Raw genomic sequence first — 14,093 nt, 5'->3', positions numbered from 1 at the left:
ACTACACAACATACACTTAGCTTTCTTAGCTACAGTATACATATATCCCTGGCATATTACAACATTTTTGGACTCACCTTGTGCTGTGTTCACCTGAACAGGAAGGTGGTGCAGAAGTCCTTCGTGGGCATATTTTGTCAAACTTTGTCATCCCTGGATTGTCGGTGCTTTCAAGACAACTGGGAACTCAGAGGGAAAAAAACAAGGTATGGTGAGGTCCCTCAGAATGGTGATAATATGGTATGGTGAGGTCCCTCAGAATGGTGATAATATGGTATGGTGAGGTCCCTCAGAATGGTGATAATATGGTATGGTGGTAATATGGTATGGTGAGATCCCTCAGTATGGTGATAATATGGTATGGTGAGTTCCCTCAGAATGGTGATAATATGGTATGGTGAGGTCCCTCAGTATGGTGATAATATGGTATGGTGGTAATATGGTATGGTGAGGTCTCTCAGTATGGTGATAATATGGTATGGTGATAATATGGTATGGTGAGGTCTCTCAGTATGGTGATAACATGGTATGGTGATAATATGGTATGGTGATAATATGGTATGGTGAGGTCTCTCAGTATGGTGATAATATGGTATGGTGAGGTCTCAGTGTGGTGATAATATGGTATGGTGGTAATATGGTATGGTGAGGTCTCTCAGTATGGTGATAATATGGTATGGTGATAATATGGTATGGTGAGGTCTCTCAGTATGGTGATAATATGGTATGGTGAGGTCACTCAGTATGGTGATAATATGGTGTGGTGATAATATGGTCTCTCAGTATGGTGATAATATGGTATGGTGAGGTCTCTCAGTATGGTGATAATATGGTATGGTGAGGTCTCTCAGTATGGTGATAATATGGTATGGTGAGGTCTCAGTATGGTGATAATATGGTATGGTGAGGTCTCTCAGTATGGTGGTAATATGGTATGATGAGATCCCTCTATGGTGACGATATGGCGAGGCCCCTCAGTGTGGTGATAATATGGTATGGCGAGGCCCCTCAGTGTGGTGAGGTCCCTCTATGGTGACGATATGGCGAGGCCCCTCAGTGTGGTGATAATATGGTATGGCGAGGCCCCTCAGTGTGGTGATAATATGGTATGGCGAGGCCCCTCAGTGTGGTGAGGTCCCTCTATGGTGACGATATGGCGAGGCCCCTCAGTGTGGTGATAATATGGTATGGCGAGGCCCCTCAGTGTGGTGATAATATGGTATGGCGAGGCCCCTCAGTGTGGTGATAATATGGTATGGCGAGGCCCCTCAGTGTGGTGACGATATGGCGAGGTCCCTGGTCATTCCCAGCCCTACTATGTATGTGACTGTACGTTGATTATATTTTTGGTAGCCTGCCCTAGACATTATTTCAGAATTGGTGGGCAGTCCATTATATAAAAATGTTTTGAATTCAAACTTATTGCTGACAGGTCCACAACCATTTTTGTCATGGTTCTCTCTCTTTCAGAAACTGACAGTCCTTTACCAGATACATCATAAATTGCTGCAAAAGACGTGCGGCAGAATGTTTACAATAAATGGACCCGTAGCTTACGTCAAATATGACAGTATATGGGTAGTCTACAGTATTGCTGTGACATCCGTGCCTATTTAATCTCGGAGCCAATAGCAAAGCAGGATATCGGAACACAATCTGTTGAGGAGAAGAACATTAAACAACCACTTTGTATTTTGCATAGAAGTGTGGGCTGTACCCTACTTTTTAAATTAGTTCTGAGTATACACTCGAATGTTCAGAATGAGCTGACTATTTGTTTATGTTCGGGGGGGGGGGGGGGGGAGGAGATCACTGCAAAATATCCACACTTTCTGCCCACATCTCTAACGGCAATGTGATACGTTGCCTTTGCTCTTTCTTTTAGAGACTGTCGTAGCCTAATGCCAATAGTCACGTTATTCAGCAAAACAAAAAGGGGGTTATTTATTGTCACCATAAAAAGTGTATGGAGGTCATTGAGTTTTAATGCCCGTTCGTTCATTCGCACTCAGTTTTACTTCCAGTCTGATTTATAACGGGAAAATGTGTATGTATGGTGTGCACCAAGTTTATAGATGTCAGTATTTTTGTATGTGCACAGAATTTTCAGAAATAGTGCATGCCGGACTTTAGTGTGAAATGTACGCAACGGTTATAAATGAGGCCCAGGCACCTGCTGGTGAATTTATGTTTTAAATTCAAGCCGTCAGCACAGATTCAACACTCATTAGCTGCTCCGGTAGTAAACGAAAGTTAGCTAGCTAAAGTATAGATAAAAGGGGGTTAGTTGTATACCTAGCTAGCTAAAGTATAGATAAAAGGGGGTTAGTTGTATACCTAGCTAGCTAAAGCTAAAGTATAGATTAAAGAGGGTTAGTTGTATACCTAGCTAGCTAAAGCTAAAGTATAGATTAAAGAGGGTTAGTTGTATACCTAGCTAGCTAAAGTATAGATAAAAGGGAGTTAGTTGTATACCTAGCTAGCTAAAGTATAGATAAAAGGGAGTTAGTTGTATACCTAGCTAGCTAAAGTATAGATAAAAGGGGGTTAGTTGTATACCTAGCCAGCTGAAGAACAGATAAAAGGGCGTTAGTTGAAGAGCTAGCTTATCTTTTGGTTTAAACAACAAGGCAGAAAAGGACACAATCTCCACTAGCGTTGTAACTTCAAATGGAAAGAAGCAGAGGATAAGATTTAGTTTGAATTGAAGTGAAATAAATGTTATCTAGGGAGTTACATAAAACAGTAAGGGCTTCCAGTGTCAACCCATTCATAAAGGATAAAGGGGGCTAGTGTTCCCGCTAGGGATGGGTGGTACTGAAGCACGGACCGGTTTGGCTTTTTGTATGACTGTATTTTTAATGTTTTGGTTTGCTAAATGTCCGTTTTTTTTTTTTAATAGTTTGCTCCGTTTGCTACTTGAAATCCTCTCTCTCCCTCTCCTTCCTGCTGCATGCTGCTAACCACACCAAGCCCCGCACCCTCTCACTCAAGGAGAGAGCAGTTGCTCAACCACAGTCACGAGCACTTTCTTGCTGTTCACGCTGCAGTTTAGTTTATTAGGATCCCCGTTAGATACTGCACATACAGCAGCTTCTCTTCCCTGGGCTCTACATAATACATACATGACAGTTATAGACAAGAACAACACCACATCGTTATTTTGATTTCAGAGTTATATATTGGAGAGACGAGATACTATTCATATTGTTAAATGAGATCTTTAGAGAGGAGAGGTGCTGTGATACAATATGTTATTAAGTCTAAACATTCTTTTTTTGGGCAGAGTGGCAGATCCACTATGACATGACTCTATACATAACTGAGTAACAGATCATTCCATGATGACATGACTCTATATATACCTGAGTAACCTATGGTAACAGATCATTCCATGATGACATGACTCTATACATACCTGAGTAACAGATCATTCCATGATGACATGACTCTATATGTACCTGAGTAACCTCTGGTAACAGATCATTCCATGATGACATGACTCTATATATAACTGAGTAACCTCTGGTAACAGATCATTCCATGATGACATGACTCTATATATACCTGAGTAACCTCTGGTAACAGATCATTCCATGATGACATGACTCTATATGTACCTGAGTAACCTCTGGTAACAGATCATTCCATGATGACATGACTCTATATATACCTGAGTAACCTCTGGTAACAGATCATTCCATGATGACATGACTCTATATATAACTGAGTAACCTCTGGTAACAGATCATTCCATGATGACATGACTCTATATATACCTGAGTAACCTCTGGTAACAGATCATTCCATGATGACATGACTCTATATATACCTGAGTAACCTCTGGTAACAGATCATTCCATGATGACATGACTCTATATATACCTGAGTAACCTCTGGTAACAGATCATTCCATGATGACATGACTCTATATATACCTGAGTAACCTCTGGTAACAGATCATTCCATAATAACATGACTCTATATATACCTGAGTAACCTCTGGTAACAGATCATTCCATAATAACATGACTCTATACATAACTGAGTGACACGTTAAATCTGTTTTTGGTTTGGGTACCGTGAAGAAACCCGTAGTGATGGGTCTGGTGGGTATGTATGTCTGTTCTGAAAGTGAATGCAAATATAGTTTATAAGTGGTTAGGCCTTTTCAACACACACACTTTTCTTTAAAAGACTGAACAGAAATGGACTACTTCTCTTAATCGTGAAAGGCTATTGTGCATGTTGTGTGTGTGTGTGTGCGCGTGCGTGTGTGTGTGTGTGTGTGTGTGTGTGTGTGTGTGTGTGTGTGTGTGCGCAGTTAAGTGCAAGGCGTGCTGCTCTGTTTTGAGCCAGCTGCAGCTTTGCTAGGTCTTTCTTTGATGCACAGACAGTAATGAAGATCGGACTTGTTTTCATAACAGACATACTGTACCTCTCCCCCATATTCACAACAACTTTGTCAATATAACTTGACCATGATAACTGACCATCCAATGTTCCTCCTAGGAGTTCGGCTACTTCAACGTGATCAACGGTCACACCCTTTATACACACCACCACTTGAGGTGTAGGTCTGTAAGGAATGCTTTGAACCAAATACAAATATTTTGGTTTTAGTTGTATTTTGTGCTTTGCACACTCTTTGGCATTCTCTCAACCAACATCATGAGGTAGTCACCTGGAATGCATTTCAATTAAGAGGTGTGCCTTGTTAATTTGTGGAATTTCTTTCCTTCATAATTCATTTGAGCCAATCAGTTGTATTTGGTAAAAGACCAAGTCCATATTATGGCAAGAACAGCTCAAACAAGCAAAGAGAAACGACAGTCCATCATTACTTTAAGACATGAAGGTCAGTCAATACGGAAAGTTTCAAAACTTTGAAAGTTTCTTCAAGTGCAGTCGCAAAAACCATCAAGCGCTATGATGAAACTGGCTTTCATGAGAACCGCCACAGGAAAGGAAGACCCAGAGTTACCTCTGCTAAAGAGGATTCATTAGAGTTCAGTAGAGTTACCAGTCTCAGAAATTGTAGCCCAAATAAATGCTTCATAGCAAATTGTATTTGTCACATTCACCGAATACAACAGGTGTAGACCTTACCATGAAATGCTTACTTACAAGCCCATAACCAACAATGCAGTTCAAGAAAGAGCTAAGAAAAATATTTGCTGAATAAACTAAAGTTAAAAAGTAATAAAGACTTCAAGTAACAGACACATTTCAACATCAACTGTTAATATGAGACTGCCTGAATCAGTCATTCATGGTCAAATTGCTGCAAAGAAACCATTACTAAAGGACACCAATAAGAAGAAGAGACTTGCTTGGGCCAAGAAACATGAGCAGTGGACATTAGACCTGTGGAAATCCTCTGTCCTTTCCAAATTTGAGATTTTTTGCTTCCAACCGCCATGTCTTTGTGAGACGCCTCCACAATCCCCCGATCTCAACCCAATTGAGATGGTTTGAGATGAGTCGGACCACAGAGTGAAGGAAAAGCAGCCAACAAGTGCTCAGCATAATGTGGGAACTCCTTCAAGATGGTTGGAAAAGCATTCCAGGTGAAGCTGGTTGAGAGAGTGCCAAGTGTGCAAAGCTGTCAACAAGGCAAAAGGTGGCTATTTGAAGAATCTCAAATATGAAATCATGTAGTTCAACCAATCAAAATGTTTTATGTGTTATTTCATAGATTTGATGTCTTCACTATTCTACAATGTAGAACATAGTAAAAATAAAGAAAAGTAGGAGTGTCTGAACTTTTGCCTGGTACTGTAGCTGATGATGAATGCTCTGTTCTATTGGATAAGTAACTCTCCCACCATGTGATGGCAGGTCATGTAAAGCCATAACAAGTTTTTTTTTTTTTTATCAATAACCATATATGATCAATAACCTCAAACACTACTCTGAAATCTAACAGTCCAGTTAGTGTCATTCAATGTGGGGCGGCAGGGTAGCCTAGTGGTTAGAGCGTTGGACTAGTAAGGTTGGTTGCAGGTTCAAATCCCCAAACTGACAAGGTACAAATCTGACGTTCTGCCCCTGAACAGGCAGTTAACCCACTGTTCCTAGGCCGTCATTGAAAATAAGAATTTGTTCTTTAACTGACTTGCCTAGTTAAAGGTAAAATTTTAAAAAATGAACAAAAGTATGAACGCAAACAATTCAAAGACTTCACTGAGTTACAGTTCATAACCTCAAGAGGCTGAAGAAATTTGTCTCGTCACCAAAAGCACTCACAAACTTCTACAGATGCACAATCGAGAGCATCCTGTCGGGCTGTATCACCGCCTGGTACGGCAACTGCTCCGCCCACAACCGTAAGGCTCTCCAGAGGGTAGTGAGGTCTGCACAAAGCATCACCGGGGACAAACTACCTGCCCTCCAGGACACCTACACCACCCGATGTCACAGGAAGGCCATAAAGATCATCAAGGACAACAACCACCCGAGCCACTGCCTGTTCACCCCGCTATCATCCAGAAGGCGAGGTCAGTACAGGTGCATCAAAGCTGGGACCGAGAGACTGAAAAACAGCTTCTATCTCAAGGCCATCAGACTGTTAAACAGCCACCACTAACATTGAGTGGCTGCTGCCAACACACTGACTCAACTCCAGCCACTTTAATAATGGGAATTGATGGGAAATGTTGTCAAATATATCACTAGCCACTTTAAACAATGCTACCTAATATAATGTTGACATACCCTACATTATTCATCTCATATGTATATGTATATACTGTACTCTATATCATCTACTGCATCTTTATGTAATACATGTATCACTAGCCACTTTAACTATGCCACTTCGTTTACATACCCTACATTACTCATCTCATATGTATATACTGTACTCGATACCATCTACTGTATCTCGCCTATGCCGCTCTGTACCATCACTCATTCATATATCTTTATGTACATATTCTTTATCCCCTTACACTGTGTATAAGACAGTAGTTTTGGAATTGTTAGTTAGATTACATGTTGGTTATCACTGCATTGTCGGAACTAGAAGCACAAGCATTTCGCTACACTCGCATTAACATCTGCTAACCATGTGTATGTGACCATTAACATCTGCTAACCATGTGTATGTGACCAATAACATCTGCTAACCATGTGTATGTGACCAATAACATCTGCTAACCATGTGTATGTGACCAATAACATCTGCTAACCATGTGTATGTGACCAATAACATCTGCTAACCATGTGTATGTGACCATTAACATCTGCTAACCATGTGACCATTAACATCTGCTAACCATGTGTATGTGACCAATAACATCTGCTAACCATGTGTATGTGACCATTAACATCTGCTAACCATGTGACCATTAACATCTGCTAACCATGTGTATGTGACCATTAACATCTGCTAACCATGTGTATGTGACCATTAACATCTGCTAACCATGTGTATGTGACCAATAACATCTGCTAACCATGTGTATGTGACCATTAACATCTGCTAACCATGTGTATGTGACCATTAACATCTGCTAACCATGTGTATGTGACCATTAACATCTGCTAACCATGTGACCATTAACATCTGCTAACCATGTGTATGTGATCAATAACATCTGCTAACCATGTGTATGTGACCATTAACATCTGCTAACCATGTGTATGTGACCATTAACATCTGCTAACCATGTGTATGTGACAAATAACATCTGCTAACCATGTGACCATTAACATCTGCTAACCATGTGACCATTAACATCTGCTAACCATGTGTATGTGACCAATAACATCTGCTAACCATGTGTATGTGACCAATAACATCTGCTAACCATGTGTATGTGACCAATAACATCTGCTAACCATGTGTATGTGACCAATAACATCTGCTAACCATGTGTATGTGACCAATAACATCTGCTAACCATGTGTATGTGACCATTAACATCTGCTAACCATGTGTATGTGACCATTAACATCTGCTAACCATGTGTATGTGACCATTAACATCTGCTAACCATGTGTATGTGACCAATAACATCTGCTAACCATGTGACCATTAACATCTGCTAACCAGGTGACCATTAACATCTGCTAACCATGTGACCATTAACATCTGCTAACCATGTGTATGTGACCATTAACATCTGCTAACCATGTGTATGTGACCATTAACATCTGCTAACCATGTGTATGTGACCAATAACATCTGCTAACCATGTGACCATTAACATCTGCTAACCATGTGTATGTGACCAATAACATCTGCTAACCATGTGACCATTAACATCTGCTAACCATGTGACCATTAACATCTGCTAACCATGTGTATGTGACCAATAACATCTGCTAACCATGTGTATGTGACCAATAACATCTGCTAACCATGTGACCATTAACATCTGCTAACCATGTGTATGTGACCATTAACATCTGCTAACCATGTGACCATTAACATCTGCTAACCATGTGTATGTGACCAATAACATCTGCTAACCATGTGACCATTAACATCTGCTAACCATGTGTATGTGACCAATAACATCTGCTAACCATGTGACCATTAACATCTGCTAACCATGTGACCATTAACATCTGCTAACCATGTGACCATTAACATCTGCTAACCATGTGTATGTGACCAATAACATCTGCTAACCATGTGTATGTGACCAATAACATCTGCTAACCATGTGACCATTAACATCTGCTAACCATGTGACCATTAACATCTGCTAACCATGTGTATGTGACCAATAACATCTGCTAACCATGTGTATGTGACCATTAACATCTGCTAACCATGTGTATGTGACCAATAACATCTGCTAACCATGTGTATGTGACCATTAACATCTGCTAACCATGTGTATGTGACCATTAACACCTGCTAACCATGTGTATGTGACCATTAACATCTGCTAACCAGGTGTATGTGACCATTAACATCTGCTAACCATGTGTATGTGACCAATAACATCTGCTAACCATGTGTATGTGACCATTAACATCTGCTAACCATGTGTATGTGACCATTAACATCTGCTAACCATGTGACCAGTAACATCTGCTAACCATGTGTATGTGACCATTAACATCTGCTAACCATGTGTATGTGACCAATAACATCTGCTAACCATGTGTATGTGACCATTAACATCTGCTAACCATGTGTATGTGACCATTAACATCTGCTAACCATGTGACCAGTAACATCTGCTAACCATGTGTATGTGACCATTAACATCTGCTAACCATGTGACCATTAACATCTGCTAACCATGTGACCAGTAACATCTGCTAACCATGTGTATGTGACCAGTAACATCTGCTAACCATGTGTATGTGACCAGTAACATCTGCTAACCATGTGTATGTGACCAATGACATCTACTAACCATGTGACCATTAACATCTGCTAACCATGTGACCAGTAACATCTGCTAACCATGTGTATGTGACCAGTAACATCTGCTAACCATGTGTATGTGACCATTAACATCTGCTAACCATGTGTATGTGACCATTAACATCTGCTAACCATGTGTATGTGACCAATAACATCTGCTAACCATGTGTATGTGACCAATAACATCTGCTAACCATGTGACCATTAACATCTGCTAACCATGTGACCATTAACATCTGCTAACCATGTGTATGTGACCAATAACATCTGCTAACCATGTGACCATTAACATCTGCTAACCATGTGTATGTGACCATTAACATCTGCTAACCAGGTGTATGTGACCAATAACATCTGCTAACCATGTGTATGTGACCATTAACATCTGCTAACCATGTGTATGTGACCATTAACATCTGCTAACCATGTGTATGTGACCATTAACATCTGCTAACCATGTGTATGTGACCATTAACATCTGCTAACCATGTGTATGTGACCATTAACATCTGCTAACCATGTGTATGTGACCATTAACATCTGCTAACCATGTGTATGTGACCATTAACATCTGCTAACCATGTGACCATTAACATCTGCTAACCATGTGACCATTAACATCTGCTAACCATGTGTATGTGACCATTAACATCTGCTAACCATGTGTATGTGACCATTAACATCTGCTAACCATGTGTATGTGACCATTAACATCTGCTAACCATGTGACCAATAACATCTGCTAACCATGTGTATGTGACCATTAACATCTGCTAACCATGTGTATGTGACCATTAACATCTGCTAACCATGTGTATGTGACCATTAACATCTGCTAACCATGTGACCAATAACATCTGCTAACCATGTGACCAATAACATCTGCTAACCATGTGACCAATAACATCTGCTAACCATATGACCAATAACATCTGCTAACCATGTGTATGTGACCAATAACATCTGCTAACCATGTGTATGTGACCAATAACATCTGCTAACCATGTGACCAATAACATCTGCTAACCATGTGACCAATAACATCTGCTAACCATGTGTATGTGACCAATAACATCTGCTAACCATGTGACCAATAACATCTGCTAACCATGTGTATGTGACCATTAACATCTGCTAACCATGTGACCATTAACATCTGCTAACCATGTGACCATTAACATCTGCTAACCATGTGACCATTAACATCTGCTAACCATGTGACCAATAACATCTGCTAACCATGTGACCAATAACATCTGCTAACCATGTGTATGTGACCATTAACATCTGCTAACCATGTGTATGTGACCAATAACATCTGCTAACCATGTGTATGTGACCATTAACATCTGCTAACCATGTGTATGTGACCAATAACATCTGCTAACCATGTGTATGTGACCATTAACATCTGCTAACCATGTGTATGTGACCATTAACATCTGCTAACCATGTGTATGTGACCATTAACATCTGCTAACCAGGTGTATGTGACCATTAACATCTGCTAACCATGTGTATGTGACCATTAACATCTGCTAACCATGTGTATGTGACCATTAACATCTGCTAACCATGTGTATGTGACCAATAACATCTGCTAACCATGTGTATGTGACCAATAACATCTGCTAACCATGTGTATGTGACCATTAACATCTGCTAACCATGTGACCATTAACATCTGCTAACCATGTGTATGTGACCATTAACATCTGCTAACCATGTGTATGTGACCATTAACATCTGCTAACCATGTGTATGTGACCATTAACATCTGCTAACCATGTGTATGTGACCATTAACATCTGCTAACCATGTGTATGTGACCATTAACATCTGCTAACCATGTGACCATTAACATCTGCTAACCATGTGACCATTAACATCTGCTAAGCATGTGACCATTAACATCTGCTAACCATGTGACCAATAACATCTGCTAACCATGTGACCAATAACATCTGCTAACCATGTGATGTGACCATTAACATCTGCTAACCATGTGTATGTGACCAATAACATCTGCTAACCATGTGTATGTGACCATTAACATCTGCTAACCATGTGTATGTGACCAATAACATCTGCTAACCATGTGTATGTGACCATTAACATCTGCTAACCATGTGTATGTGACCATTAACATCTGCTAACCATGTGTATGTGACCATTAACATCTGCTAACCAGGTGTATGTGACCATTAACATCTGCTAACCATGTGTATGTGACCATTAACATCTGCTAACCATGTGTATGTGACCATTAACATCTGCTAACCATGTGTATGTGACCAATAACATCTGCTAACCATGTGTATGTGACCAATAACATCTGCTAACCATGTGACCATTAACATCTGCTAACCATGTGACCAATAACATCTGCTAACCATGTGACCAATAACATCTGCTAACCATGTGTATGTGACCATTAACATCTGCTAACCATGTGTATGTGACCAATAACATCTGCTAACCATGTGTATGTGACCATTAACATCTGCTAACCATGTGTATGTGACCAATAACATCTGCTAACCATGTGTATGTGACCATTAACATCTGCTAACCATGTGTATGTGACCATTAACATCTGCTAACCATGTGTATGTGACCATTAACATCTGCTAACCAGGTGTATGTGACCATTAACATCTGCTAACCATGTGTATGTGACCATTAACATCTGCTAACCATGTGTATGTGACCATTAACATCTGCTAACCATGTGTATGTGACCAATAACATCTGCTAACCATGTGTATGTGACCAATAACATCTGCTAACCATGTGTATGTGACCATTAACATCTGCTAACCATGTGACCATTAACATCTGCTAACCATGTGTATGTGACCATTAACATCTGCTAACCATGTGTATGTGACCATTAACATCTGCTAACCATGTGTATGTGACCATTAACATCTGCTAACCATGTGTATGTGACCATTAACATCTGCTAACCATGTGTATGTGACCATTAACATCTGCTAACCATGTGACCATTAACATCTGCTAACCATGTGACCATTAACATCTGCTAAGCATGTGACCATTAACATCTGCTAACCATGTGACCAATAACATCTGCTAACCATGTGACCAATAACATCTGCTAACCATGTGTATGTGACCATTAACATCTGCTAACCATGTGTATGTGACCAATAACATCTGCTAACCATGTGTATGTGACCATTAACATCTGCTAACCATGTGACCATTAACATCTGCTAACCATGTGACCAATAACATCTGCTAACCATGTGACCATTAACATCTGCTGACCATGTGACCATTAACATCTGCTGACCATGTGACCAATAACATCTGCTGACCATGTGACCAATAACATCTGCTGACCATGTGACCATTAACATCTGCTAACCATGTGACCAATAACATCTGCTGACCATGTGACCATTAACATCTGCTAACCATGTGACCAATAACATCTGCTGACCATGTGACCAATAACATCTGCTGACCATGTGACCATTAACATCTGCTAACCATGTGACCATTAACATCTGCTAACCATGTGACCATTAACATCTGCTAACCATGTGACCATTAACATCTGCTAACCATGTGACCATTAACATCTGCTAACCATGTGACCATTAACATCTGCTAACCATGTGACCATTAACATCTGCTAACCATGTGACCAATAACATCTGCTAACCATGTGACCATTAACATCTGCTAACCATGTGACCAATAACATCTGATAACCATGTGACCAATAACATTTGATTTGATTTGTAAGGAAATCAGTCAGTTGAAATTCATTAGGCCCAACTCTGTCTTTCACATGAATGGGAATAGAGATGTAAAATAAAAACCGGTATGGCCGTGGAACAGAACCAGTCCGTATCTGGTTTCACCACCATAATAAGGCTGTTAATTGTGGCCTGTGGAATGTTGTCCCATTCCTCTTCAATGTCTCTGTCAAGTTGCTGGATATTGGAACTGGAACATGCTATAATAGTGTTCATTGTCCGTAGCTTATGCCTGTCCATACCATAACCCCACCGCCACCATGGGGCCCTCTGTTCACAACGTTGACATCAGTAAACACCATACCATAACCCCACCTCCACCATGGGGCCCTCTGTTCACAACGTTGACATCAGTAAACACCATACCATAACCCCACCTCCACCGTTGACATCAGTAAACACCATACCATAACCCCACCTCCACCGTGGGGCCCTCTGTTCACAACGTTGACATCAGCAAACCGCTCGCCCACACCACGCCATACGCGTGGTCTGCGATTGTGAGGCCGGTTAGACGTACTGCCAAATTCTCGAAAACCATGTTGGTGGCTTATGGTAGAGAAATGAACATTCAATTCTCTGGCAACATTTCTGCCAATGGCACGCTTCCTGAAAACATGCGACATCTGTAGCATTGTGTTGTGTGACACATTTTAGTTGCCTTTTATTGTCACCAGCACAAGGTGCACCTGTGTAATGATCATGCTGTTTAATCAGCTTCTTGATATTCCACACCTGTCAGGTGGATGAATTATCTTGGCAAATGAGAAATGCTCAATTAACAGGGATGTAAACAAATTTGTGCACAAAAATTGAGAAATGTTCTGTTTTTTTATTTATTTCAGCTCTTGAAACACTTAACATGTTGCGTTTTTATATTTCTGTGTTTTTATTTTTACTCTGACATGCCA

At 40.4% G+C, this 14,093-nt stretch overlaps 1 protein-coding gene across 2 annotated transcripts in view; it reads left to right on the top strand.

The window, feature by feature from the left end:
- ggps1 (geranylgeranyl diphosphate synthase 1) overlaps positions 1-14,093 on the top strand; it is a 57,386-nt gene that overhangs the window by 1,536 nt on the left and 41,757 nt on the right. Inside the window, exon 2 of one of the 2 annotated variants that reach the window (XM_065007779.1) lies at positions 102-206. The exons of the other annotated variant lie outside the window; for it this stretch is intronic. The gene's annotated coding sequence lies outside the window, so the exon portion shown is untranslated. The remainder of the gene's footprint in view (positions 1-101; positions 207-14,093) is intronic. 2 annotated transcript variants of the gene reach the window in all.

Source organism: Oncorhynchus nerka, linkage group LG23 (assembly GCF_034236695.1).
Source record: "Oncorhynchus nerka isolate Pitt River linkage group LG23, Oner_Uvic_2.0, whole genome shotgun sequence".
Taxonomy (NCBI): domain Eukaryota; kingdom Metazoa; phylum Chordata; class Actinopteri; order Salmoniformes; family Salmonidae; genus Oncorhynchus; species Oncorhynchus nerka.
The sequence above is the reverse complement of the archived record's forward strand: the minus strand, read 5'-3'. Positions and strand labels throughout refer to the sequence as shown.